We start from the raw sequence: 27,756 nt of genomic DNA, 5'->3' as shown, positions 1-27,756 counted from the left end.
TTATTACTCCTCACCTTACTAAACTATATAACAATATTTTACAAGGCGCCCAGTTTCCATCTGAGATGCTCTTAGCCAACATGTCCCTTCTTCCCAAACCAAATAAAGACCATACGGCCCCCCAAAACTACCGCCCAATATCAGTGATAGATAATGACTTGAAAATATTTGGTCGTATCTTGGCAGATAGACTATCCAGAGTTATCTCTCCTTTAGTTGACCCTGATCAAACGGGCTTCATTCCAAACAGGCAAATTACAGATAACATAAGATTGACCTCAAATATTATTCAAGATTCCAACTTACATTCCAAACCTACCCTACTACTTAGCCTAGATATACACAAAGCTTTTGATAGCGTATCCTGGTCATATCTAGACATTCTACTTCCCAAATATGGCATTAACAATAACTTTGTACATGGCTTTAAGGCTCTGTATCACAACCCACAAACACGTATTAAACTCCCTGGCAACAATTCTGAATTCTTCCCCCTGACCAAAGGCACAAGACAGGGATGTCCCCTTTCCCCTCTACTTTTCGCACTTGCAATAGAACCCCTAGCCTGCGCTATCAGAAACAACCTAGATATTAAAGGATACTCCAAGGGAACCAGAGAGTATAAATTAAGTCTTTATGCTGATGACGTGCTTCTATTTATAACCGACCCTCTCATCTCTCTTCCCAACCTTACAAAAACCCTAGACATCTTTCATGACTTGACAGGTCTTTGTGTAAACTTGTCCAAGTGCTCGGCTTTACCGATTAATATTTCCCCAACCTTAATTTCTTTGCTTAAAGACAATTTCTCATTTAACTGGAATGAGGACTCATTCAGATATTTAGGTATCCAGATTACACCATCATATAAATCACTATACCAAGCAAACTACCCCTCACTAATCAACAAAATTAAAAATCTACTTAAACTTTGGTCGTCATACCACATCTCATTCTCGGGCAGAATAGTTGCCGTGAAAATGATGATTTTACCAAAATTATTGTTTTTTTTTAGAGCTCTTCCCATTGCATTAGCTAAAAAAACATCAGACTCCCTACAAAGGGACATCAATAAATTTATTTGGCTTAACAAAAAAAATAGATTTAGCAATTCTCTTATGTTTAGACCCCAAATAAAGGGAGGTCTAGGTATCCCCAACCTCTGGCAATATTATCTTTTGGCCAGATTCACCCAATTAGCTCAATGGTATGCACATTCACTTCATATCCCTTGGCTCCGCTTTGAAGAAGAATCTATCCTACCCTATAATCTACAAGGACTCCTCTGGTCCAAATCTATTCCTCCACAGAAACTAAGGCATTTAAACTCTATCGTCACTCACACTCTTCAACTATGGAATAAACAGGCCACTAAATTTAAATTGTCCTCAGATACTCCCCCCCTTGCTTCCTTTCTAGGCGACCCTCGCTTTTCCCCCCCAGAAAGAGCTCATGATCATAATTCTCTATCGCATTGGAAGCTACATAATCTAACGCACCTAAAATCACTCTCTCACAATAACTCATTTCTCACCTTCACTAGTCTACAAATAAGATATGATCTCCCACCCTCGGAATTAGAGAACTATACCAATATAAAACACTTCTATCAGAAATTTTATTCACTCACACTCCACCCCCCTTACACACAATTCGAGCAAATTTGCATTTCCTTCCCTCGAGATAGGGGCATAATCTCCAAGATTTATAAGTGCTTAAATGAGTCCAATATGCCTGAGAAAACACTCCCCATGCTACAGTGGGAATCTGATCTAAATACCACATATACTTCTGAACAGTGGGACTCTATCCTTACAAACCTACATAAATGCACAAAAACAACCTCAATTAGAGAATCTTCCATCAAATTATTACATAGATGGTACCTTACACCTGCCAAACTTAACACTTTCTATCCCTCAATTTCTCCTCTTTGCTTTAGGGGTTGCCCCTCCCAGGGAACCCTATTACATATCTACTGGGATTGCCCTCACATAAAAAATACTTGGCATAAGGCCAGCAAAGTTATAGAAAAAATAGCCGGTAAAAAGCTCTCTCTTACGCCCCAAATATGTCTCCTATTCTTCCCTTTACAAGATATCCCAAAGAACAACATTACCCTAATCCATACATTCCTAAGCACAATACATTGGGCCATAGCCTTTAATTGGCGCTCCACTACGGTACCTTGGCCACAAATCCTTAACCGCATGATGGACATCAAACTTTCAGAAAGAATTCACCACATGCTATACGACTCAATGCCCCTTTACCAAAAGAAGTGGATGCCATGGGATACCGCTCTTTTAATTTAAGAGAGAATGGGAGATATAGGGTGAGAAAAGGTGAACCTAGACTCAGCTTTTTACTATCTTCCACCCCCCCACCGCAACATGCAAGTATCAATCGCTATATAACCCTTCCCACCTCTACCACTTATATATAGCCAACATTACAACAATGTGCAAATCTACAGATTTTCTTCTATTATTCATTTAACCATAATCCTTGTTATATTCCTGTACTACATTTATTGTTATTATCATATGCTTTTATACCTGTACCTTCGCTTAACTGTTTTATACTCTGACCTTACAAATAATAAAAATCGTTTGTAAACAAAAAAATAATTGCTTGTGAGTTCCTTTTGTAGAACCTCCACAAGGTCCTCATGCAGGTGCTGTCTTATAAGCTTGCCAAACTCAGAACTGCTGAGATGCCTACAGCGGTTTGTACCTGTATAGGAGACTGCCAGGGAATACCAGGTGTTATACACAGTTCTGTGCACATTGTTGCTAAACACAAACAGCTAAACGCATGAGTGCAGGAATCCACATCAGTGGAGGACAAACTTCCTTTCACCATGCAGAAACTCCTGGCTAGTCTTCCTTTTGGGGTGGAACAGCTATTTGAGGATGTTTGGATAATTCATCCAAAGAAATTCTAGTGGGAAAAGTACTCCCTTTTTTCCATTTAAGTAAAGGAGTAAATATATTTTCATTTTTAAAAGCTCCTTCTTTTTGTGCCAGGGGCATCAGCCTCCAGGCAGTCACTATGGCTTCCACCATCAGGTTCAGTAGATAATCCTCAGGCCGCGTACACACGGGCGGACTGTCTGACAGACTTGGTCCGCTGGTGTGTGGGCTTCAGCGGACTTTTTCAGCGGACAGTCTGGCGGACTAAGTCTTTCGGAATTTCCGTAATATTGTCCGTCCAACTTTGGTTTCAGCGGACAGTCCACTCGTGTGTAGGCAAGTTGGATGGACTAAGTATGGCGCATGCTCAGAAAGGATTTACACGGCCGAAGGTTGCATTGCAGTGTATTGGACGTCGTATTTCTAGTCCCGTCGTACGTGCTGTACACGTCATCGCGCAAGCTTTCAGCGGACTGTCTGTTCATCGTGTGTGGTCAAGTCCGTTCATTCAAAAGTAGGACGGACTGTCTGTCGGATTGTCTGACGGACTTAGTTGGCCAGACAGTCCGCCCGTGTGTACGCGGCCTCAGAGTTAACCCTAGGGACAAAAAGAGGTCTTAGGGGAGGAAAGCCTACAACATACTGTAGCCTTCTTATCAGGAGGTGCCCCGCTAGCTCAATAGGGGGAATTCTTCTGCAGTTCTCATTGATCTGATAGGAAGACGAATGGGGGGACTTTCTCAATAGCTCCAAACTGCAGTTCCAAGAATTCCCGCCTCCTCATTTTTTTCTCAGATCAAACGTTCCTAAGGATCCAGAGAAAAATAAGTTTCTCTCTGCATGGAATTTATCCAATCAGTAGTCTCCTTCCTACAAGGGGGGGAACTTCTGGCGTCTATTGACATCAAGGATGTTTATCTCCATGTGCCGATCTTCCCCGATCACCAGAAATTTTTATGCTTTGAGGTATAAAATCTTCATTTCTACTTTGTCCACCAAAGTACAAACTACCTTTTCGGGCTAGCTCCATAGTTGTACAGAAACAAAATGCAGATTTGTAAACATCCTTGCCAGCATATGGTGGTGACTGTTGTAATGTTGATAACATTTGACAGGTTCTCTCTATGCTTTTAGCAGAGTGCCCATTTACTCACCATGCTCAGATGCAGGCACATGCCCTTTTAACTTTTTCTTCCCCAAACTACCTGGTTTCCTGGACATGCCTGGGGAAGATACATTTTTCTGTCTCCCTCCCTCAGCAGCTCAGAGAAGAAACACCTGAGACAGAGGTAGCTAGGCAAGTGATATTTCACCAGGTGAGAGGCCTTCCACTGTCAGAACAGGCTTGTGGCAGCTGGGCCACAGCCTACTAGCACGCAGATTCTCCAAAACATCTAGCTACTGCGAGGAAACCCTTCTTGATTGCTACTAGTCCCAGCTACTGTGAGAAGGCCTTCTTTAGTACTGCTGGTTCCAGAGGTTTAAACAAAATAAAATATGAAAAACAGCACTTAAATCTATACAAAAAAAAGATAATAATAATTACAAATGACAAATGTCCCAAAATTCAGTGTTCGGTAAACCCCATGTACTCCACAAATTAATAGATATGTGCTCCACTCCACCATGTCCAAATCATCACACACCACACTCACCAGACTAACAAGAAAGTGAAATCACTCTTTTTTATATAATGTACACCTCAGGACCAGAGTTGGAGACCAAGAACACTGTGCTATCAATCAGAGGGATTGTTCAGGATGCCATTTTCCACTACCTCTCCAACCGATATTCCTTTGCTTCTTAAAATGATTGTAAAGTCTCGTTTAAAAAAAAATAAAAAATAAAAAACATGTTATACTTACCTGTTCTGTGCAGTGAATTTGCACAGAGCAGCCCAGATCCTCCTTTTCTCGGGTACAGCTTCTGTGCTTCCTTTTGTTGAGTGCCCCCACAGCAAACAGCTTGCTATTGGGGCACCTGAGAAGAGCTGCAGCTTTGTGTGTCCATTCGGACATGAAGCTGCCACTCTCTCTTCTGATTGGCAAACTGACTTTGACAGCCACAGGAGCCAATGGCGCCACTGCTGTGTCTCAGCCAATCAAGAGGGAGAGTTTCGGATGGCCGAGGGACTCATGGACATTGCTGGAAAGAGAGGGGGGCTCAGGTAAGAATTGGGTGCTGGGGAGGCTGCTGCACACAAAAGGCTTTTTATCTTAATGCATAGAATGCATTAAGATAAAAACCTTCTGCCTTTACAACCACTTTAAACCCTCCAAGAGCCACCGGACAGCAGGGCCATTAAGAAGAAAAGGAGAAGCCTCCTATAGTGAAACCACATTTTAAAATTTCACTTGCAGAGTATTAAGTGAAACCAAATATTCACAACAACAAAACCGGAAGTGCCGATGTTTCTCTACCATGCGTTTCACTAAAGCAGAGGTGATGTAACCAGAAGTTTCTCCCTATGTGTTGTCATTCATGTGCAATGTTCTCAGGAGCTCTGGAGGATGTCTCACATGAAGGATGAAATGCGTAGGGATACTTCTGTTTAGGTCACTTCTGCTTTAGGTGAACACACACTGGGAAATTATGTTACCCTAATTAAGCTACATTGAACTTTGCACCTGTTTATTGTAGTTACTCTCTGCCTGATCATTCTGTCGCTTACACATTGTATTGAATGCTCTTCATGTAAGACATCTGTAAAGAAGATAGATGGAGAAGGATGTTCTGATATGCCAAATTACAGTTAAATCTGCTAATGCCCTATGCAATAACATGCTAGTGATTGCACTGGAACAAGAAAACTACATGGAAACACGCAGAGCATCGGGGTTCTTACTCATTTCCTAGGACAGCAGATGTCCAGGGATCTTAAGTTGGATTGGTGTGCAGTACATCTGCCCTATTGACCCAGTGAATGGTCTATTTGCATTGCAAATGTTATATTATTTTCAGTACACTTGTGAAAAGATAATGTGAATCCCACCTTCAGTATTAACAAAAATAGTAAAAAAAAAAATAAAGACATTTATTGTTTTTTCTTCACACTTCCCTGTGTTCAATTTCTCAGAATGTCTCGCTTCAGTAATATATATGTGAAGCCTAGTTAGTGGCACTCCCAGGACTGTAGCCGCACAGACTGGGCTATGAGAGCTCACAACTACCAGCACATTGTCATTTGTCATTTCCCCTCTCTTGAGGTGTAAGTGAGGTGTGCTGAGCGGATTCACAGGGACAAAGGGAAGAGAGTAGATAGAGCTAGCCAGAGGCTGTGAAAGGCTGCTTTACAGCCATAACCACCTGACAGAAGGACAGCAGGTGAGATACTGTGATTAGCTACACGAGTGAAGGAGAAAGGCCACCCAGGGAGCTGCATATAACTGCTTGGAGCTGCAGGGATTTGTGGGATATGTGTTTCCCACCTGGAGACTTTATACTGAGACTTGGTGGGACTACAAGTCACAGAAGGAAGATGGACTAGAGAGAAGAAGGAGAAACCTGGAATTTCGAAAATCTCATGTGGAGTTTAAGGAGAGACAGTTGGTGGACTGCTTATGTCCAGAGCTCACTGTGATATCGGAGTAGAACTGTATTGATACACTTACTTGGCCGCCTGCCACCAGAGGGACCCAGGAAAGTAAATTAGAGGCTTCATAAGAGATTGTGGCTATAGAGTCCAGGGTTGCTGCCATCACCACAGATTTTATTGGAAGCAGTGGATGGGGAGCATGAGTGTGGTCAGAACTTCGGTTTTGCACCAAACCCAGAAGAAAGCTGCCACTCTGGCCCAGTCAACTACAGCTGGGACATTTTCTGTCCTGCAGATGCATGTACACAAAGCAGGGATGCTTACAACATTATTTACCTAGTATGGCCACGGTTGATTGGACATCATTGGGTGGGAGTGACTGCTTCCTTCTGGGATTGGCTTGACCTCATGGTTATACCGAACTCGTGCACATCTTTAGTCACAACCATGGAGTGCTTACCATAGCTTGGCTTATGCTGTTACACAGTCTCCTGTGTTGTGTAGTGAGGTTTTAAAGTTTATGATGTACTCCTTTGCCGAAGGCTCTCAGTGATCATCCTACCCTTGGCAGCATGTTGGTCGCTAGGGATGCTTTTAAACACTCTTTGATGTCATCATTACCTTGTCCCCTGTTGCCTATACTGGGTAATTCAGAATTTGAACTAGGCCTCCAGAACCCTAATTTCCAGCATCTGGTTTTGAGTGGCCACCTTAATTTTTGTGACTTTACAGGACCTGACGGTCAGCTCTCTTCTTCTGCCAGAGAGACCACAAATGACCCTCTACTAGACTTCTGGAGAAATCTCCAGTGTTCACATTCCCTGGGTGTACTTTGCCAGCTTACAGAACTGGAGCACATCTGTCATAGAAGGGAACCGATCCGTCATTGTCTTTCAATGATTTACTCCTCCCCGATTTGGCCAGAGACAGGTTATGTCCCTATGTTCCTTACTAAGTGGGAATCAGACCTTGAAACCTGATTCACTGACTCACAGAAGAAGAAAATCCTTAATTTTGCCCAGAAATCCTCCATTGTCACTAGAGTTCAAGAGACTTGTTTCAAGATCTTGACTCATTGGTACAAGGTACCCACTACTCTGCACCACTTTTTTCCTCAGGTCCTTGGTACGTGCTGGCGATGTGGCAATGCTGCAAACCCGCCATCAAAGTCCCTGTGGTTTTCTAAAGTCAATGAACTAAGGGATATGGAGGATCTCACAGTTACCTTGAACAACCAGGAGGAGATCTTGTGTGACACCTGGAGACCTTGGCAGCATTTGGTATACACTGATGCCTATTTTCAGGAGGTCTCGCAACCTGGCTGACCTCCTGGACTTGGTCCGGATTCCCTGGGTGTGAGGCTCTATCTATCTATCTATCTATCTATCTATCTATCTATCTATCTATCTATCTATCATTCTAAATCTGTACTGTTCCCTGTCTGGGTCCAGATGGCCATCAGGACGTCCAGCTTCCCTATATATTGTGTCTTATATAGTTGCAAAGTTTTAAATCTATATACCCTGCACATTGAGGATCATTTTAATGTTGGTATTGTTATATGTGCCCATATATACTATGTCTTGCCTAGCCTGTTTGCTTATGGATTTAAATGGTGTGACCCTCTTGATTATTGTCAATTGATAAATACTGTGAAAAAGAACGACTTTTGTTTACTTGACTGTAAACTGCAACTTTTTGAAAAATAAAGGAATTACAAAAAAAAGTTTATAAGGTACCTGCAGCGGGGAATGAGAGGTGTGGAATATTATCAGTAGTAGTAATAAAGTTGACATAACCCTTTAAATCATCTCTGAGTCCATATCTCTGTCCTGGAAGTAAGTGCTGACCCTAGTTGATGCCTGAACATGGATGGTACCAGCCTTCTGAGGAGAAAGAAAGATGGTTGCCAGGGGTAGCACTATGACCTACTGTATTTGAGATGCAATAAGTACATATCTTAATACATATATAGGAGACCCCATCACCTTATAACATTTTTATTTCAAACATATACCCCAGGTCCCTACTGTATCCTACAGGGGGCCAGAAAGACTGATCCTCCTGGAAGTTGGTTTACCAGCAGTCTTGAGGAAGACAAGTTTTTTTGCAATGGAGAAACAAATCGTACTGGTAGTAGGAAAGGTAGGTATGTAATGTCTCCTTCACAGGTATGTACTTGGATTCAAAATTGTTAGAAAGAATGAGTAAAAAGCATATACTATACTATGTTTTTCAAAACTTTTACCATTTCTACACTTTGAGGCTATCATACTTATACTTGCTAGTCTCTGCCTAGCGACTCACCAAGCTAAAACAAACATGTAAGTCAAGTTTCCCTTTCAACATTTTATTTTGACACATACTAGTCTGTTTGCCTTAATTGTTAGTGTACCACAGTAGTTTAAAAGATGCTTGAGTACATAAACCTTGCTCTGACTCTGCATGTGCCAGTAATGAGAACTAGGATTTGACAGAAGACTAACATTTGTATTCATGTGATATTTCAATCCTTTTACCTTTTTTTTACAGGTGACATGGTGCCCACGTCTCTACCTACATAATGTGAACACTTTCTATTGATTTTTCAGCACTGTGGTCCTCTTTGGATCCAGAAGGAGTCTGCAGGTGATGACATCAGGGCGAGGGGACTGTCTGGGACTGGCCAGCATAGGCTCAACTGCAGCAATGGACTGCTGGTCCTCTGGTGACAGACTTGGGTGGCAGACATAAATAGGTTTAAAAAGCTGCACCAGATAATAAAATGAAAAAAAAAAAAAGTTTAACTTTTAGGTTGCCATTTTGGATGCAAATAGTACTTAACAGAGTGATTCTTCAAAACAGGTCATGCGCAATAAATAAACTTACAATAACTGTCAGTTTGGCCAGCACTGCAGAATTTAGTCTCCAAAGATTGGAAACATGGGTGGCCCCATCTGCTTTCTTTAATTGATTGAATCAATATCAATGATCTGTTGATTTCTCTTGTTTGGTCATCAGAGTATCCTGATGTGACAAGCTGTCTCGGTATTGAATTTGGGAAGCCTTTGGGAAAGAGGTTAATGAACTTAAATGCTTGCATACTGAATTAACCCAACAAAGAAATATATGAAGGTCCCAACTATGGAAACATACATATATATCTCAGATAGGAACCCATGATTATTTAATGGGAACCTTATATGACCTATGCTGTCACCTAATAAAAACAGAATTTAATTGTTCAGACTTTTGGGAGCACATACTGTATTAGTCTGCTGTAAATAGTACGATGTTCCATTATTTTTTAGGATCTTGGACAGTGTGGCAAAAGATTGAGGTAGTGAGGAGGCACAGGAAAGGTAAGTATTGGCCCCTTAAAGTCCCCGATGTGCAGTGAACCATACTTGGCAAAGTACACATTAACTTTAACTGTGGTTTTTATCATGAGTCCTGGATGGAAATAAACTAAAAATACGTAGAAATGGCACAGAGAACTATATTTAAAAAATAATCCTTTATTGCATCTTCATAAAAGCAACAGCAAGCAATTCAGGGATGAGTAAAACACGTACCATATTCAATTTCCAGGAAGGAACAGAGCAATACTGTAGGTATTAATTGAAAAGTAGCCAAGAACGCCCTTTGAAGCACTGTCCTGTATGTCATAGGGATTACCAGGTACCTTGTTCCATGCAATGTCTTTCACTTATATCGACTTCATCATGCCACCTTCCCATGTAGTTCAAGCTTTATTCAGCATCTGTATTCATTTGAAGTTGTTACACCTGGGTATAGTTATTATAGATCAAGCTATGTAGGTAGCAATGGGGTTGATTTACTAAAGGAAAATCAGCAGAGCTTCCCCTCAGATCTACAGCGACTGCACTTCCAAGATCACTTTCAGTGCACTTGTAGTGCAGAGTGGATTTGCCTTTAGTAAATCAACCCCTATGGCTGTTGTTCTCCACAAATCACACAAATAAGTGTCTGTTCACATATATTGTGGTGATTACCATTGGATTTTCTGCACTGGAAGAACAACTGTCACTGCTAAGACACACAGAAAACAATTGTTTCCAATGTGCCTTGCTCATACTACAACATAGCTGGAGACTGTGGTGCAGTGAGCAGTGCTAAAATGCAGATATGCTACATTTTAATGCAGCGCATTGGAAAACACTACATGTCACTGTACAGCAGTGCAACACACCATCCTGCTGTACAGTGACATGAATTAAATATCACTTTTGTGCACTTCAGATAGTTTGTACAAAAAAAGAGAGCTGTGTGATACAGTAAAATGTGCATTACACCACCCCTACACTGTGCTTACTGCAGCTAGATCAGAGCATTGCCCACACACTAAGGTAGGCCACACACAGATGCAGGAACCGGCCAAGATTCAAACCATGTATGGGCAGGCTGAATGTACCAAGTTGATTGATCGTTCAACTTGGGTACAGCCAGCCTACTGGGTTTTATATGCGATTATCGCTAGTAGCTATAGTCACTATCAATAATCACTGTCTTTCCCCATGTGGGGAATACAATGGCCCGGCCGGAGGGATTCCTCTGTCAACACTGTCAATTTGCTCTGTGTATGGCTTGCTTATACTGCTATGGTTTAATGTGTGGGCACTGTGAACTAGTCAGTCCTGGCAGGCAGTCCTTTTCAGTCGATGTTAGCCAAAAATCAAATATGTAATAACCCTTCGTATGCCAACAGAACATAAAAAAAAAACAAGTTTAGGTTAGTGGGGTAATTCAGGATAGTGGCATTAAAGGGAATCTATAGATAAAACATTTTTTCTAGTTGTAAAGAAGTGGGGAAGGATAAGAAACCCCATCAGGTTTTACTGCTATCCGGGGCTCCATAGAAAGATCTTCCCTAATTTTCTGTTCTGGTAATTAAATTTTAACAGACAGGAAGTGGGGAAAAATATGCAACAGGGGTACTAAACAAAGGTATTAAGCATTACATGTAATAGAGAGATATGACGTGTTATGTAATAGAGAGGTATTATGCACTGTGTATACTAAAGAAGTATGAGGCACTGTGCATTTTACATGGGTATGAAGCGCTGCATATAATAGAAATATATGAGGCATCTATTATTTTAATAGATGTGTTATCAGACACTGAGTGTAATACATCTTATGGTTATATCCTTCCTACATTGAAATGAAAAGAGATGCTTTATGAAATAATTTGGATGTTTTTTTTCTTTCATAGATCTCAAGATAATTGTGAAAAAGCACATCTGACCTTTATATTTTAGGGGTCCGTTCCATCTGGTGAGAGAGTCTTTCTGATGTGGCATTCTGAACACATGCAGCACTGCACTGCACTGTTGATAATTTACCTGAATAAAGGTTGATTCATTTAACGGGGAACATTCCTTGGTTAATGCACCACAGTTACACTAAAAGATTGTGGACCTTGCAGCATTGTATTTTTTTTCATTTGTAGCAAATTTTTGAATTTTGGCACTGGTTTTGTATGTGGATATAATCTTGTACTGTATTAAGTTAATAAATACCTAATATATCTAGACTGGCTATAAAAAAAAACTTTACAGCTCATTACTTTAGAGTTACCTAACTGATGATGAGAGGTAATTTAACCTCTGCCATGTGTGGTCCCTGATCAGAGTCTCTGAACTGCATCCTAACCAGACACTATTACCAGTATGCCTTACACTCAATGTCTGAACTTGGAAGTTATTAGAGCACTTCAGTTTTCAATGCAGGGGAATGGTAGTTGTCACGATCACAGGTCAGGCTCGAAGATCAGTTGTAGCAGTAGTGGGACTACTGCTGACCAGCAGGATAGGTACACAGGCAGTCACCCTGGTGGATAACTCAGACTCATCTGGGTTGCAGAGTCTAAGTACTAACCGGTGTTCACCAGAGCTCCTGATGGTGGATATGGATTTTGCTACGTGTTAGTACCAGGTCACCATCCTCAGGATTGCCCCACCAGGAGGTTAGCAAGCTGGGGTCCAGAAGCGGATTAGCAGGTAAGGATCAAACAGAAGTATAGTCATTAAAACAAGCCAAAGGTCAGTAATGAGTAGTTGCAGGTTGGTATCAGTCAGACCCGTAGTCAAGGAACAAGCCAAGGGTTGAAAACGAGTGGTAGCACAATATGGATGGCAATAGGGAAGATGAGAGCAACATACTGCTGAAGAGAGCACAATACCCTGGCAAATAGGAAGTGCAGTGACTTGGCTTAAATCAGGATGTTCATGGGAGGAGCAAAGAGTTCAGCAGAGTTTAAGGAACAAGGCGGGGTTGTCCAGTGGTTCAGACAAGTTGCTGTCCAGAATCTCAGGTAGCTCAGCGAGAAGAGTAATTTTCAGACACAGTAGAGATCTTAAGTTCAGGCCAAGTCCAGGCCCTTACAGTAGTTCACCAATCTCATCCACTTTTTGTCCTGAGGCAGCCAACAACTTCCTGAGCTCACAGAGAAACCCTGTGGGTGCCAGAAACAGAAGGGGGTATCCTCCTCAATCACCTCTAGTAAGTAGTAAAAAGTTGGCTTATGAATTTCAATATAGACTTATGGCTGTAAGGTCATGTAAACCTTTTTATTTGCTGTGGTAAATAGCACAAGTCCAAGGCATTTAAAGGGTTAAAACAATGCACCCTCAGTTACATGCACATTCTTTATCCAGCCTCAATAGTGTCCTGGTTACCCCCAAACACAAGGTGCCCTGATATTATTATCTACATTTTTACAGAAAAAGTAATTTGCTGCCCCATCCCACTCTCCACAACCTCCATCTCATTATTTCAATAACCAATAGGGAGTTGCGAGAAGAGTAGAACAGCACTTAGCTTTCTCAACAATAGTTGAGATTAGAAAAGTTAAGAGGTTGCCAAGCTATTCAAAATGCGGAATAAATGATATAGAGGTACCTAACTATTACTAGTCAGAACTGGATTTTCTGTAAATTTTAGTCTGATTGCTATATGCTACTATATTTTCATACAATTACTCATCCATACATTTAAGAAATGACCAAATGTATTTTGGAATTCTTAGTTTTTAATGATCTAATCTAATCTAATCTAATCTAATCTAATCTAAAGATCATGGAAACATTTGGGGTTGATTTACTGAAACTGGAAAGTGCAAAATCTGGTACAACTATGCTTAGAAACCAATCAGCTTCCAGGTTTTATTGTCAAAACTGATTGGCTGTCATGCACAGCTGCACCAGATTTTGCAATCTCCAGTTTTCCTAAATCAACCCAATGGTCTTATACAGTAAGGCGCAGAAAACAGTTATAATGAGCATGTGAAAAGTATTGGCTGAGTTAAGGGTTACTTTATTTTGCTCAGCTAGTAGTAGTAGTCCCATTCCCATTTTTATTTTGAAAAATTATTTTTATTGAGTTTCAAACAATTGGCGAATACAATAGAGCCCACCTTGATTTGGCCATGCAGGGCCGAGTATCAAAAATACATACAGTGACTTATCTACTAAAATCCCTCCCCCGCCATACTAATCCCCACAACTTTCTCCCTTCTAACCGGTCCCATTCCCATTTAACTGGGTTTGTTCTGTACAGTTGAAGATGTTTCATAGCTTATTCAAGCAACTTCTTCAGTTTCAATAAGTGTCAGAAATAAGTGTCATACACCAGTATTTATAGCCACACATGTTACTCAGCCTATTAATCCAATCAACAAGGAATGTATCAAGGCAGATGATGACTGTCGAAGAACAGTTTGGGAGGTGTGAAAGTTTGTGGAAACACCTTGTTCCAATTACTGTATATAATCCAATCCCTTGGAGGTAAGAGGTCTGCAGCAGGTCTTAGTCCTTCGATTACTGTGACTAAATGTGTGATTTGTTGCTAAATTTCTGGGGTAACAATGTTAAAAACAGCATTATATATGGGCTAAAGACCCCCAGCCATATGGTTGTTCCATTATTTTTTCTTTTATTCATTTAAGGTATTCATATAGTGTTGTCAATTTACACAGTGATGTACATATACATTGTACATTCTCATCAGTCACTGCCCTCAAGAAGCTTACAATCTAAGGTTCCTAACTCACATTCATACATACACATACTAGGAGAAATTTAGACAGGATCCAATTAACCTACCAACATTTGTGCATGTGTCTTCGGAGTGTGAGAAGAAACCGGAGGCCTCAGAGAAAACCCGCACAGGGAGAACATGCAAACTCCAGGCAGGTAGTGTCATGGTTGAGATTTGAATCAGCGACCTGTTTGCTGCTAGGCGAAAGTGCTAACCACTACACCACTGTGCTGCCTAACATTATGATGTTGATAGCCTTTTTTTTATGTCTCTTACAACAGTTGTACCCTGTGTCCAAAATGTGCCCTTCATTTTTTTTTTAAATGTCTCTTCTTCTTTAAGGTGTAGGAAAACTGCTAAATTTTGACCTGTAGGGTTCAATTTCCTATGTTAGACCATCTGTTTATTAAAAGGTTGTTGTGTTTCCCCAATGTACAGGTCTTGGCATTTCTCACTACACTGCACTAGATACTGTATAACAGGTTGCTTTGCTTTGGGTGATGGGTCATTTGGATGTATAAGCTCCTGTCTCATACATGTTTGTCACACAATAGGGGCTGTACAGTGATCTATAGTAGTAGTACTGTAAAAAGTGTACACAATAAAAAGTGGACAAAAGGAAATCACACCTGCATAGTACAACAAAGTACTTGTTACTTTTTATAGTCACATTTGACTACAGACATATGTGAAACGTTATAGTTTGTATGTTATAGTTTATGCTCTATTTTTCTTTTACGATTTTGGGTTCGCAACTGGATCTGCTCTTAATTATGTATGTGCATAACCAAAATGTTCTAGTATAAAAATCAACATACTCTTTTGAGCACCAGCAAACTTTCAAATATTCTTTCAGTAGAACCTTCTACAGTATTGCAGACCACCAGTTTGTATTATGGAAAACACTCCAAATATTCTGTGAGTCATTTGTTTATTGTGTATAATCTGTGGTAAAACTGTTCTATGTGCTTAAGTAGAGTTTTCATGATAAAGCTTCAAAAACAGTGGAGTAAATGTGATTTTGATGCTTTCGGCAGACAACCAGATTGTACCTCTCTTGTTTCCAGTGCCATTCTGAAATTAAATAAAAAATCTTACTCACTACAATAGACAGTGCATTTCTTTTTATTGTTTTAATGCTATAGAATGCTCAATCCTGAAAATGGTAATGTCTTAAAAAATATCTCAGATGTTTCTGTAGTGAACGCATTAACTGTGATACCACCCTTTTTAACAAGTAAATTTTGTGCCGAATGCATTGACTGTAATCAAACACCACTCTATTATAATAGCATTTTATTCTTTCCATTCTGCAGCTGTCAATACAATTCATCATACTTCTGTTCCCAATGCACATCAGTCCTGTCCTGTAACACTTCTGGTACATAGACATACAAGATTCTCTGGAGATGCTTTACACTGGATCATTTAAAAAAAAAAGTTACTAAATTGCCTTTCTTTTACTCCCAATGGATCTCTGGAAAGTTGTGATGCCAAAGCCCCCTTCCAGACGTGTAGTATTAATGGCTTATTGATCAGGTAGAATTTGGTGAGTGAAGAAGGACCCACTGACCTCTAGCTGTGTCTGGACTAAGAGCCTCACGTAACATCATAAGAAGAGTGATGTTAACATGGTGTCTGACAGACCGATGCCCAAAGAGCTGCATGTCCCTTGTCAAAACACGCAGTGCCTGGCATGTGTCCCTGAGGGAATATGGGGGTGAGGGAGGGTGCGTACCTATACTGACAGTAGGAAAGAAGTGACACAATCATAATGTATTTGGAGAGGGATGTAGCAAAGAATCTTTGAGGAGGAAATATAAACTTTCAGGATTCAAAATAATTAATAGGGGCAAATGAAGAGCATCTTTTTTCCGACAAAGGGCAGTTACTTATTTATGTAAAGTCCTAATCCTTCCTTAACTGAAAGTTTACTCTTAGAGTTTTTGTCCATTAGATTAACAGTAAATGGAACCTGGAGCACTCAGGCTTTCACAGAACTTGCAACATCTACGCAGGGTTTATAGATTTAATGAAATACTCTAAAACAAGTGTATTCAGTTCATTTAATGAAAGTCAATAAACAGCATGGTTTCCATTTGCAGCAATATATTCACTTGTTATGTTCTGAATTGAAATTATGTTTGACAACATTTTGAGGAATATTATTTCAGGCCTCACTTGGACAATTGCTTCTTCAGTAAATTGAGTATATTATTTAATCTCAGTAATGTCTGCTGCTAATGTAACCTTGCTGGCCAGTCTTTTGTCTCAGTTCTGCCAAATGTTTGTCTGGTGGTAGCTGCATTTGTCTTTCTAAAACATCCTATTTACTGTAGTTTACTGTTGCTTTTAGTTTTTTGACAAAATGGTTTAACACTCTGTTGATGTATTAATTGGTCATCATAATAAGTTTAGGTACAACCACTAAAGAATTGTTCTCATAATTCGTGGAGTAGCATTACTTCAGGAATAGGAGCATTGCACCTGACACACACTTGCATCCGATCCTATCCGCCAAATACAGCAGATCGGATGACAGATGAGCCTCATAGAGAACAGTGGGGCTGTCATCTGTCTGCTCAGGGGGGAGATCCCCTGCTAAGCAGGCGGATGCAGACTACAGACAAAGCCGTGTGAAACCAGCCTAACATGGACCTGTCATCTGCCTTCTCAGTGGGAAGATCACCTGCTGAGCAGGCGGATGCAGACTGTGGACAATGCCCGTGTGAAACCAACCTAAGCCCGCGTACACACGGTCGGAGATTTTGGCAACCAAATCGTCGGATTTTGACCGTCGGATTTAGTCCGACGGATTGTGTCCGAAACTGTTGCATACACAAGGTCGGGCCAAGTTGTCTGATTTAGTGGTTGCCAAGAACGCAGTGACATAAGCCGTGTACGGCGGGACTAGAAAAAGGAAGTTCAGCACCACGTCCGGCACCCTTTGGGCTCCTTCTGCTGATCTCGTGTTTTAGTAGAAGTTTGGTGAGAGATGATTCGCGCTTTTCAGATTAGTGATTCAGATCGCTACCGCTCTTCAGTTTGTGCTTGTCTTTGCGTATTTGATAATCAGTGCGTGCAGTCAGTAAGTATTTGCTTCTCATTGTGGACTATATCTTGGTCTAGTACGCTTTGAAAGGCATTTTTTATTGTCTGCTTGCTTCTGCTATTCAGGTCGTCCTTTCAGGCCTTGCTGTTTATCGGTGCTTTCTGGTGTCCGTTCTGACCAGCCGACCGTTTTCCAAACATGTTTTGTCTACGTACTCATCGTACAGTTTGTGCTGTGCAGGGGTTCTTACTTTGACTTTGACACAAGCCCAGTCCATGAACAGGGAGGGGAGGCGTTTGTGGACCAAGAATTGGTTGCGCCAGCGTCACCAGTTCTCCCACATGCCTTTGCTCCGTGAGATCCGCGAGAATAATCCTGATCATTTCTGGATTATTCTCAGGATGACGGACCCCATTTTTCACTGTCTGCTGGCTTTGCTCACCCCTTATATCACCAGGCAGGATACCTGCATGCGGCAAGCCATCACTCCGGAGCAGAGGCTCATCGCCACGTTGCGCTACTTGGCGACAGGGAGAAGCCTTCAGGACCTCAAGTTCTCTACAGGCATCTCCCCCCAGGCTCTGGGGATCATTATTCCAGAGACCTGTTCTGACATCATTCAGCTCCTGCAGAAGGACTATATTATGCTAAGTTTAATCCTTAAACATCACATTCTATGTATTTCATGATTGCTAATGTCTTGCATTTCTTTCCTCATTCCCTAATTACCATCATTGCAATATGCTCTAATTCATATGCTCTGCCCCTTTGTCCTCATGCAGATTTGCCTCACTAACTTCCCCACCATGCTCTTCTTGGCCCCTAAAACTATAGTCTAGTCACTTAACAATGTCTTTTGGCATCTCCATAGTATTGCTTTCCCCTAAACACCCCCTAAAATCTCTACAAATGTGATGTGTGTGCTTCAATTCATGCAAAGTGACCTTTTTTTTTTTTTTGGAGTTGGGCCAAACTCATTAGGAACCCCCCTCCCCCCAACTGCTACCTCAGCTGATAGCAATCTTCTATCTGATGACTTGACCCAACCCAATACACACTCTAAATACCTTTTTCATGATCACATTTATGGACAAATTCACCAAAGCATGTAGTGTAAGGGCCTGCCTCAATACTTTCAAATGCTTTTTTTTTTTTAAACACATTAATTTTCTTGCTATGTAATAGCAGAATGTCAAAATGTCCTTCCATTTTGTTATTATGACACTTCTTACCTGTCCGGTGGGCTGCCAATAGTGTAACTAAGGAGGGGCTTCACAAAGTATCACACATTATTTAGGCATTCAGCTCTCAATCAAGTGGAGAGCGTTACCTGTCCTAAATATCCCCCCTCATTTTTTAGCAAGGGCCCATCAGATGGGGGGGGGGATGGGGGGTTATGACTCTCAAAGGGGGACCTTATACTTTAGGCTTTAAATACTCAGTTAAAAAAATGTTATACTAATTTTGCCCAAAAATGTGGGTGTCTAATCTGCATGCAATGTTGATTTGTCAAATTACTAGTTTTTTTTCTTGTGTCACTACACAGTGTCCTTCAATGCCACAGGAATGGCAGACTGTGGCCTCCCACTTTGCCATTTTTATTAAAGTTGTGCCTTTTTCACCAACAGTGCAAACCCAAGTTCAGAGCGAGATGAGGGGACAGTCTCTTCTTCAGATAATCTTATTATGTTGTTGGTCTGCTACACACACACCTTCTTTTTTTTAACTAATGTGTAGTGCATTACTGATCAAAATCATGCTCATTTTCAGCACCATGGCAGGAAAATGGCATGATTGTCCAAATTTACACATCACTGTGGGTGCTTTTTACTAAAGGCACATCCACTATGCACTACAAGTGCACTGCAAAAGTACACCTGAAACTGCACTTGGAGTGCAAAGTGGAGTTGCCTTTAGTAAATCACACTCCTTCTCAGCACAAACTCAAATTTAAATACAAATACATTTTAAGCCCAATGAAAAAGGAAGCCACACATTGTTGAGAATTCAACTGTTTAATACAAGCACATTCATATGTGCGTTTAGTAAAGGTTTTTTACAACAAACCAAGATATTTTGGGTATCCAAAACAGAGTTTAATCATATTTTTTTTTTACTTGTTTTTTTGTGTAAACAGGCATGTATCAAACCGTAAAATACAGAACACAGGAACTTACAAAGTTCAACTTGGAAAAGTGAAGACAATATCAGACATGAGTATGTACAAACTGGGCTGATATTGCCTTCATCACATGGGGTGTCACCCCTGAAAATTCCAAATTTGGAAGATGCACACAGTGTGTCAAAATGTATTATCTCCCATCATGGGGGATCAATGGTAAAAATCACTGGTAAAACGGGAATCTTCCTCCACATCACCTAGAAAAAAAAAAAACAAACACACCATGTAATCCAAATATGGTGATATACATTGATGAGCTTACCGGAAGCTGTGTTCTCCGACACTCACCTGTTGTGGTGACAATTTGTCCAACCTCCACGATCTCTCTTTCCTCCTCCTCCTCCTGCTCCTGCTCCTCTGTTTCTTCTTTTGGAAGTTGCCCTTCTTTGGGAGGGGTGTGGTCCCTGGTGTCCTCATGGTCCCTGGTGTCCTCATACTTGCCGAGTCTTCTCTCCCCTATGAGAATGTAAACAAAGATTAATTAGCACACAGAGGGCAGAAATAGGAATCTGAAACATTGCTTGGAAGTGTGGAACAATTGTGTTTTTGGGCTGAGTTACAAGATGAGAACATTATTGGGGACACTTTGTTAAGCTGGAATACTTCCCTGCAGAACGATGTTTCATACGAACAAACGAAACCATGACCTTGAAAGTGGCCATTTTAAAATGCACAACATGAAATCAAAGCACGTAGAGCAGTATGCAAGCAAGAATAATCATATGAACACACGACAACTACTTACTTTTTTTAAGAACACGCTTGATCCTTAGGTACTGCTCGTGCTCCCTCAGTTTCAGGTCTGACCAGCGTTTTCTCAGTTGATCCTTGGATCGGCGTACCCCAAAATTCTTCAGAAGACTCTTCACAACTTTATTCATGATCTTGGCCTTTCTGATATTTGGGTTTGGGTAAGGTCCATACTTCCCATCATAGTTGGTCCTGTTCAATAATGTCGACCATCTCCAACATCTCTCCAAAAGACATATTTGAGGACTTAAATCTTGTCTTCCTGGATCGGGACGTTTCAGGCTCCGGGCTTTCCTCACCCTCCTCCTCGTTAGTGGAACTATTAGTGCGCACCTGCGTTCTCTCTGCCATGTGCTCTCCCCACTGCGCGGGAAGCGAAGGGGCGGGGAATAGTCTGGAAAGAACGTCAGGGGCGGGCGGAGTTTCACGCATGAGCACTGTATATAAAACGCCACACATGTGTATCGTCCGTACGATCTGGGAGGAGAGTGTGAGTCACGGACGCGGCGAACGTCGAAACGAAGGTAACATTTTTAACTTTGTGCTTTACTAGACTAGACTGCTTGTATCTAGGCCGATGTTGGGACAAGATTAGGAGGGATTTTAATTGCATTATTAGTATTTGAGGGTTTGTCTTGTGTTGTGTCTTGCAGACAAAATGGACCCATTCAACAATGCCAACTTTATGGGGCTATTCCTCGAGCTCTACATGGAGATGCCCTGCCTGTGGCAGTTCCACAACAAATTTTATAATGACAGATCAAAGAGGAACGCAGCACTGGAGAAACTGCTTGCTTTGGTGCAGATCAGGGTCCCCACGGCAGACATGACATATCTGAATCGCAAAATTGTGGCCATGAAGCTTACATATTTCAGGGAGAGAAAGAAGCACCTGGAGTCCTTGAGAGCAGGAGATCCAGATGCTGTTTATTACCCCAGGATGGTGCACTTTGACAGGCTGCATTTTCTGGTAGACCAAGGGGTACCCAGGCCACCACTCAGGCCACCACTCTCCAAGCTTCCTCCAAGGCATCCTTCACCCCCAGCTGAGGCTTCTGATGTCCAACCTGGGCCTTCCAGGCAGCACCATGTGGTGGGGCCCAGCTTGAGACAGGTATTGCATTGTTGAACATATTTCTTGTGTTACATTTAATGATGTTAACTAGATGTTCTTATTGATCAGTAAGTTGAGATTTCTCCAAGTGGTTTACATCTCAGTAGACAGTAGTGACCAAAAATGATTGGGATGGGAAAGAAAAATGCTGGTGTCAGAATGATAGTCTGTTCTATTTGGTAACATTCAAATAGCAAAAGCCAGGAGCACAAAATGTTGTGATTGATGATCAAAAAACTAAAACTATGTACCCTTTTCATACAAAGGAAGACCTCAGTCGGTGGGAGGCTGTGGCAAGTGGCAGCCAGGAGGTCCACCAACTCCCTCCTTCTCCTCCTGCCCCAGCTACAGGAGCCCAGCCACAACCTGGAAGGACGCCTGGTGGGAAGTCACTAAGGAAGACCAGAGAGTGATGGCCTGGGTTGAGTCTGGTGTGCCAGAAGATGCAGCCTCTTGAAGATCACCATCCTGGGGACAGAAATGGCATCTGAATTTCCTGCTCTCTAGGACGTCAGGTCATACTTCTCTCCCTGAGATATCTACTCCTCAGGCCATCAATTTTTTTATATCTCATTTAGTCATGTCTGCCCTGGGGGCCAAAGGCTGCACCAAAGTTAAGAAGTTTCTCCAGTGCTGCCTTCCTAGTTTTATTTTCAAGCAAACAAAATACATTTTATTTTTGTTTGATGAAATACTTGTGTAATGTGTTTTCCTTCAAAAAGTAGAGTTTATTTGTGAGCAGGCAGGTACACTTCCAAAATACAAAGTGAACTAAAGAACAAGGGGTACCAACACTAAACAACCTCCTGTAGATTAAAAAAGAAAATATAAAAAATACAATAATGTTGTTGTTGTAAGTTTACACCCAAAAATAAAAATTAAAAAATAAGGGGAAATGAGCAGTGTCTTTAAAGGAGATTTTTAGGGAATCCCCCCCCCCCCCCCCAAAAAACATCCAAAAAATAAAAAAAACTAATCAAACATTGTGTAGATGTGACCCAAACTAAAATTGTATTGCTGAAATGGTTAGAAAAGAGTAATGAAATCCGTTCGGGAGAAGTGTGTGTGTGGCTATGAGCATCAAAAGAAGTTGGTTCTTGCAGCATTGTGAAGAACAAGAGAATGCGCTTGATGATAGAATTTTTAACATTGCAGCGTGACGAATGTGCTATATCGCTTACCAGCAGTAGTTTTACCTGAACGAGCGCTTCCGTGTCGGAATTTGAATGTGAGCATGCGTGGCACTTGGTCTGATGAAAATGCTCTACACATGATCGGATTAGGTCCGACCGGCCCAGTTGGTCGGGAAATATTTTCAACATGTTGGAAAATTGGGTCGGACGGAGATTCGGACGGAATCAGTCCGATGCATACCACACACAGTCGGATTATCTGACGACACGGTCCGATAAGACGCATTCCGACAGATTCTCCGACCGTGTGTACAAGGGCTAAGACATAGCCAATGAACACAACTTTTGCCATTGCCTGCCTAGTTCACTTCCTGGAGGAGGGAGTTCCATATTTTTACTGCTCCAACAGTAGAGAACGCTTTCCTAAATTTAAGGTTAAACCTCCTTTTTCTAACCTCAAATTATGGCCCTCTTCAGGGACCCTAGAATAAAAAATGTATTACAGTTACTTGAGTCACCTTTGATGTATTTGTACAGAGGTAGAATTAGTGATTTATCTGTGGAATGAATGCTATTTTTAATGCATGACAGTGTTTTGCTAGCTTTGTTAGCTACAGTTTGACATTGCATGAAAGTCTGTCATCTACAAGCACCCCCAGATCATTTGGCATCATTGATTACCCCAGGGGAGCCCCTCGTGTATTTTGCATGTATATTTTTGGCACTCAGGTGCATAAGTTTACATTTCTCAATATTGAATCTCATCTGCCATGTAGCTGCACAACCCTCTATTTTGCTGTTGATTATTTATACCTGCATCCTAGAAGGAAAAATTGTACACCACTCAAAACTTTAGACCATTTTTATGTGAGAGTATTCCAAAAAAGTACAGGAATTTTGTAACTATTTAAATTTATTTTAGAATAACTTTTCCAGGAAAGGACAATGAATGATTTTTTAATACAAAGACCCCAAGGTATTGATACTATTCCTTAGAGATCCCATCAAGGTCTGAGATCTTGTTTAATGTAGATCCAGAAAATTCCTTATGAAGGAAAAGGATTGAGTGGAAGGTTAGCCAAAAAATGCTGCAAAAAAAGTTCTTGCGCTTTTTGGGGGGCGTGTTTGCCTGGGTCTACATAGTACACCTGGAGTTGTTTTGCAATTTGTAAGAGTTTAAAATATGTCTCTGCATAACAATAGATCTGGTTTGCCACATGGTAAATTCCATATCACAAATCAGGCCTAGTGTGGTTGTTTGGGGTTGTTTGGGGTTCTGACTTAATCAAGGATCTGTATTCCTCTCTCATGAAGGCTTTATACTGTGTACTTTTACTGTGATTTTCATAAGAAAGTGATCCAAGAGTCTACTTGGGAGGTATCTAACTTTTGCTATGTCTTATAAAAGCTGGATATTACCAAAGGTCGGGTTTTATTTAGAAGGATGTTTGAGTGGTTGAAAGACAAGATTACTGTTTAATGTTAGGGTGTTCCATTGCCAAAGTAAAACTGGCCATATCAGCCCACTGAATAAGGTCCATCAATGGTATTATTATTGAGTTTATGCTTTCAACTTCATATTAACATGACCACCAAATATAACTGGAAAGTTTGGGACTAATTTATCATACCTTGTACTAAAAATTCTAGTTGAAATAGAGAACTAATATACTCTACATACTAAGAAAAATACCTTTTTTTGGCAAAGCATTTAATAACAAACAGTACATACCGACAAATTTCACTTTAATAGGGAGAGCTCTATTTGTAAGGATTTAGGTACCCCTTGCATAAGTAGACTGTATTGAAGCAAGAAATGATCTGCTCCCTTTCTGTAGGAGTTCAGAAAATGTTACAATAGGCAGCCATTATAGTTTAATCCCGATGAAGTCTGTAATGGTAAGTGGCTAGTAGTACACAAAAAGTGTATAGCAATATCCTATCCTGTTGTGGAGGCCTCCCTGCAAGCTTCTATGACTGCACCTGAAGGCTTTCAATATGAACACCTGCTAGACCAATTGACTCTGTCTTTGCAAGAGTTCTCTTTGCCTCAACAATTGTTTTATCAACTTCTAGAGTAACATGTACTAGCGTTTGGGGTCGGCCCCGAAGATTACAGATGCACTAATGCTCCTCATTAGAAACCAGTACTGTAATATACCACCTGCCTTGTACCAAGAGGTCAAAGATTTGATTGATAATATGAAGTGGCACAAGAAATTCAGAGTTTGTGGGTCACACCCAGAAAGCGTATCTGGGGGAAGGATAGGAGCTTGTATTTTTGTGTGAACTACCCACCCTCTGAATATAAATATACACACTGGGATGCCTTTCCTCTGCTCCATGTAGTGAAGGGTGAGTCATCTCTCTCCATCCAGGCAAACTGGCAGGACCCATAGAACATTTGATTACGGTCCTCTTACTGGCATATGCTGACTATATGAAACCTACTGATGACAGTTCTCAAGGACTTGTTGCTGTGTTGGCTAAGAAGCAAGATGGGGTTGAATGTGTTATTATTTATGCCAGCCATAGTCTGTGTCCTACAGAATGTGACCCCACAATTAGAGCTTCATCAAACTAGAACTGTTGGCCTTGGTCTGGGCTATGACTGAGAAATGTGTGTGTAGAGGATGACATTTGGGATCAAATGTCACACGCCTGTAAATTTAGTTTTTGGCCTCAGAACAGTAAAGGTTCTGAGGGTTAATTGTGTAGGTAGGCCTTAACTCCACAACTGTGTTTGGAAGTTCTGCCTGGTCATGTGGACGGTGAGGTGCACATGACAGGCTAGAACCAAGTCTGGTTGGATGTTTGGGTATCGTCTTTCTCTGAGCCAATCAGTGGGAGTGCCGGGGCCCGCTGAGGAGTCTGGGAAGGGGTACTTAAAGGGGTGTGGGTCATGTGTTTGGGGTTCCGGAGTTGTTCGAGAGACCTGTGTGGTCTAGTCTGGTTCCAGGACCGGGGTAGCCCCGTGTTCGACACCCCGCAACATGTTCCTGTCAGTGGCCCCTGATAGACCTGCTTGGAATGGGGTAGGGATCTGTCCGTTCCCGAGTCTCGGAACCTGCTGGTCCGAAGCGCAGTAACTGAGGGAGGATTCAAAGTGTCCAGGTGTGCTCTCGGCTTGGAGGGACACCACAGCTCGTGGAAGGGAGCTGGGAGGACTCTTCATAGGAGGGCCGGCAAGTGGCATCCTGAGAAGTGCCTGGTTACTGAGTTGAGAAGGACATTGATGAATTCACACTTTTCCAGTATCATATAGGAGACGGGAAACGTTCCAGGTACGGAGGAAAAAGGTTCATGTTTGCCCTTAAGTTGTTTGTTCAAGTTTGAGTCAACGTGCTGACTGCCATGATCTCTGGCTAGAGATCTGTTCAGCCTTGAAGTACCCAGCTGCGAGTGGCTACTCTATGGGTGGAAATAGAGACTTTGCTAGACCTGCAGTTCAAGATGCCTGAGTTCTTCACCCGTGCCCTCTGTTCCCTAAGAGACTGTGTTAATTGAAAGTTCTACTGCAGAATAAAACCTTTTTGAAAGGACTTCATCTGTGTTAGTGTACAAGTCGTTGGGTATCAACCTTGGGAACCCCTAGAAGCAGAAGAGCAGGCCGAGAGAAGGTAATCGGTAAGCCCATTAAGTCAAGGTGGCCCTGCAACGGTTTATGGCTGCTACATGTGAAATACCTCACAGGAGTGCAAGTGGACATCTACACAGTCAACAACCTTCTAGCGTATCTAGACTCAGCCAAACTGGCAACTCTGCAGCAGTGATGGGTGGCACAGTTAGCCCATTTCAAGTATAAGATCCATTTTAGGCCAGGGAGGTTGCACAGCACTGTAGATGCTCTATTCCACTACCCTGCAGAGCAACCCCATGAAAATGTCTTCTAGTGTCAAAAGTTAATTGAAAATGGCTGCTTCACAATACAACCAGAGCAAGCTTGGAATGTGTCAGTGGTTCATACTATACAACTGCCACCAAAAGTAACTAAAATTCACACCTTGTAAGAGTGGACCACTTTACAATGGAAAGACTTTAACTTGGCACACATATGGCAATTCCTTTCTAGACATAAGAAACCCTATCAAAAGCAACTTTGTCTTTTTGCTGAGGTAGAACAGTGGGATCACCTGCAAATACAGAATGAGATGTTGTATCGTTGTGCTCATATCCCCACCAATTACAGCTATTTTTTTTACCTTGGAATAAAAGTTTTACATAAATGAATAAAAGCTGACCATTGTAATAACTCCTGTCAGTGTTAAATGGTTTGAGTGGACCCACTAACAGTAATTTTTGCTGAATAGCTTGGCTTATTAAAAGAAGTTAACTTATTAGCAGGATCACCAGGTGAAAAAAAGCCTGAAAATAGAAAAATAACGCAGCTAACACGTCTAAGGAATAGTGAGCTGCAATATAATACATTTTTGTTTTTGGGTCTTTATCTACTTAAAGTCATGCAAAAAGAGAAAGTGACTACACTTACTATGATACTTGCTTTGAATTTTCTTTGGAGCCATACTGGATGTCCGGTACAGTACAGTATGAGATAAAAATCACACAAAAAAGCTTTACAGCAAGTGTGCGCAGGGATGTACAGTACAGTACTGTACAGTATGTGCTAAAAGGCACACCAAAAAGCTTCTTAATATAGTGCAGGGGAGGGCTGGCAGCCTTAGGCCTGGGGGGCAAGTCTAGTCAAGTGGCCCATTCATCCACGAATCAGCTCACCATCAACAGTGCCCATCAATGCAGCCTCACCAATGCCTATCAATGCAGCCTCACCAATGCCCATCAATGCAGCCTTACTAGTGTCTATCAATGCAGCCTCATCAGTGCTCATCAATGCAGCCTCATCAGTGCTCATCAATGCAGCCTCACCAGTGCCCATCAATGCAGTCTGTTCAGTGCATAGGGATTAGAGAGAGAAAAGCTGCTGGATAACACAGAGCGGAGATCTCCCGCTTACCCAGTGCGGCATCTGTCATACGAAGTCGTGCCTCCTGGACCAGGTTCTATGATAGATGTCACC

The sequence above is a fragment of the Lithobates pipiens genome, unplaced genomic scaffold, assembly GCF_037356315.1.
Source record: "Lithobates pipiens isolate NorthernLeopardFrog02 unplaced genomic scaffold, aLitPip1_a1.2 Scaffold_3, whole genome shotgun sequence".
Taxonomy (NCBI): Eukaryota; Metazoa; Chordata; class Amphibia; order Anura; family Ranidae; genus Lithobates; species Lithobates pipiens.
This window is presented reverse-complemented; position numbering follows the sequence as displayed.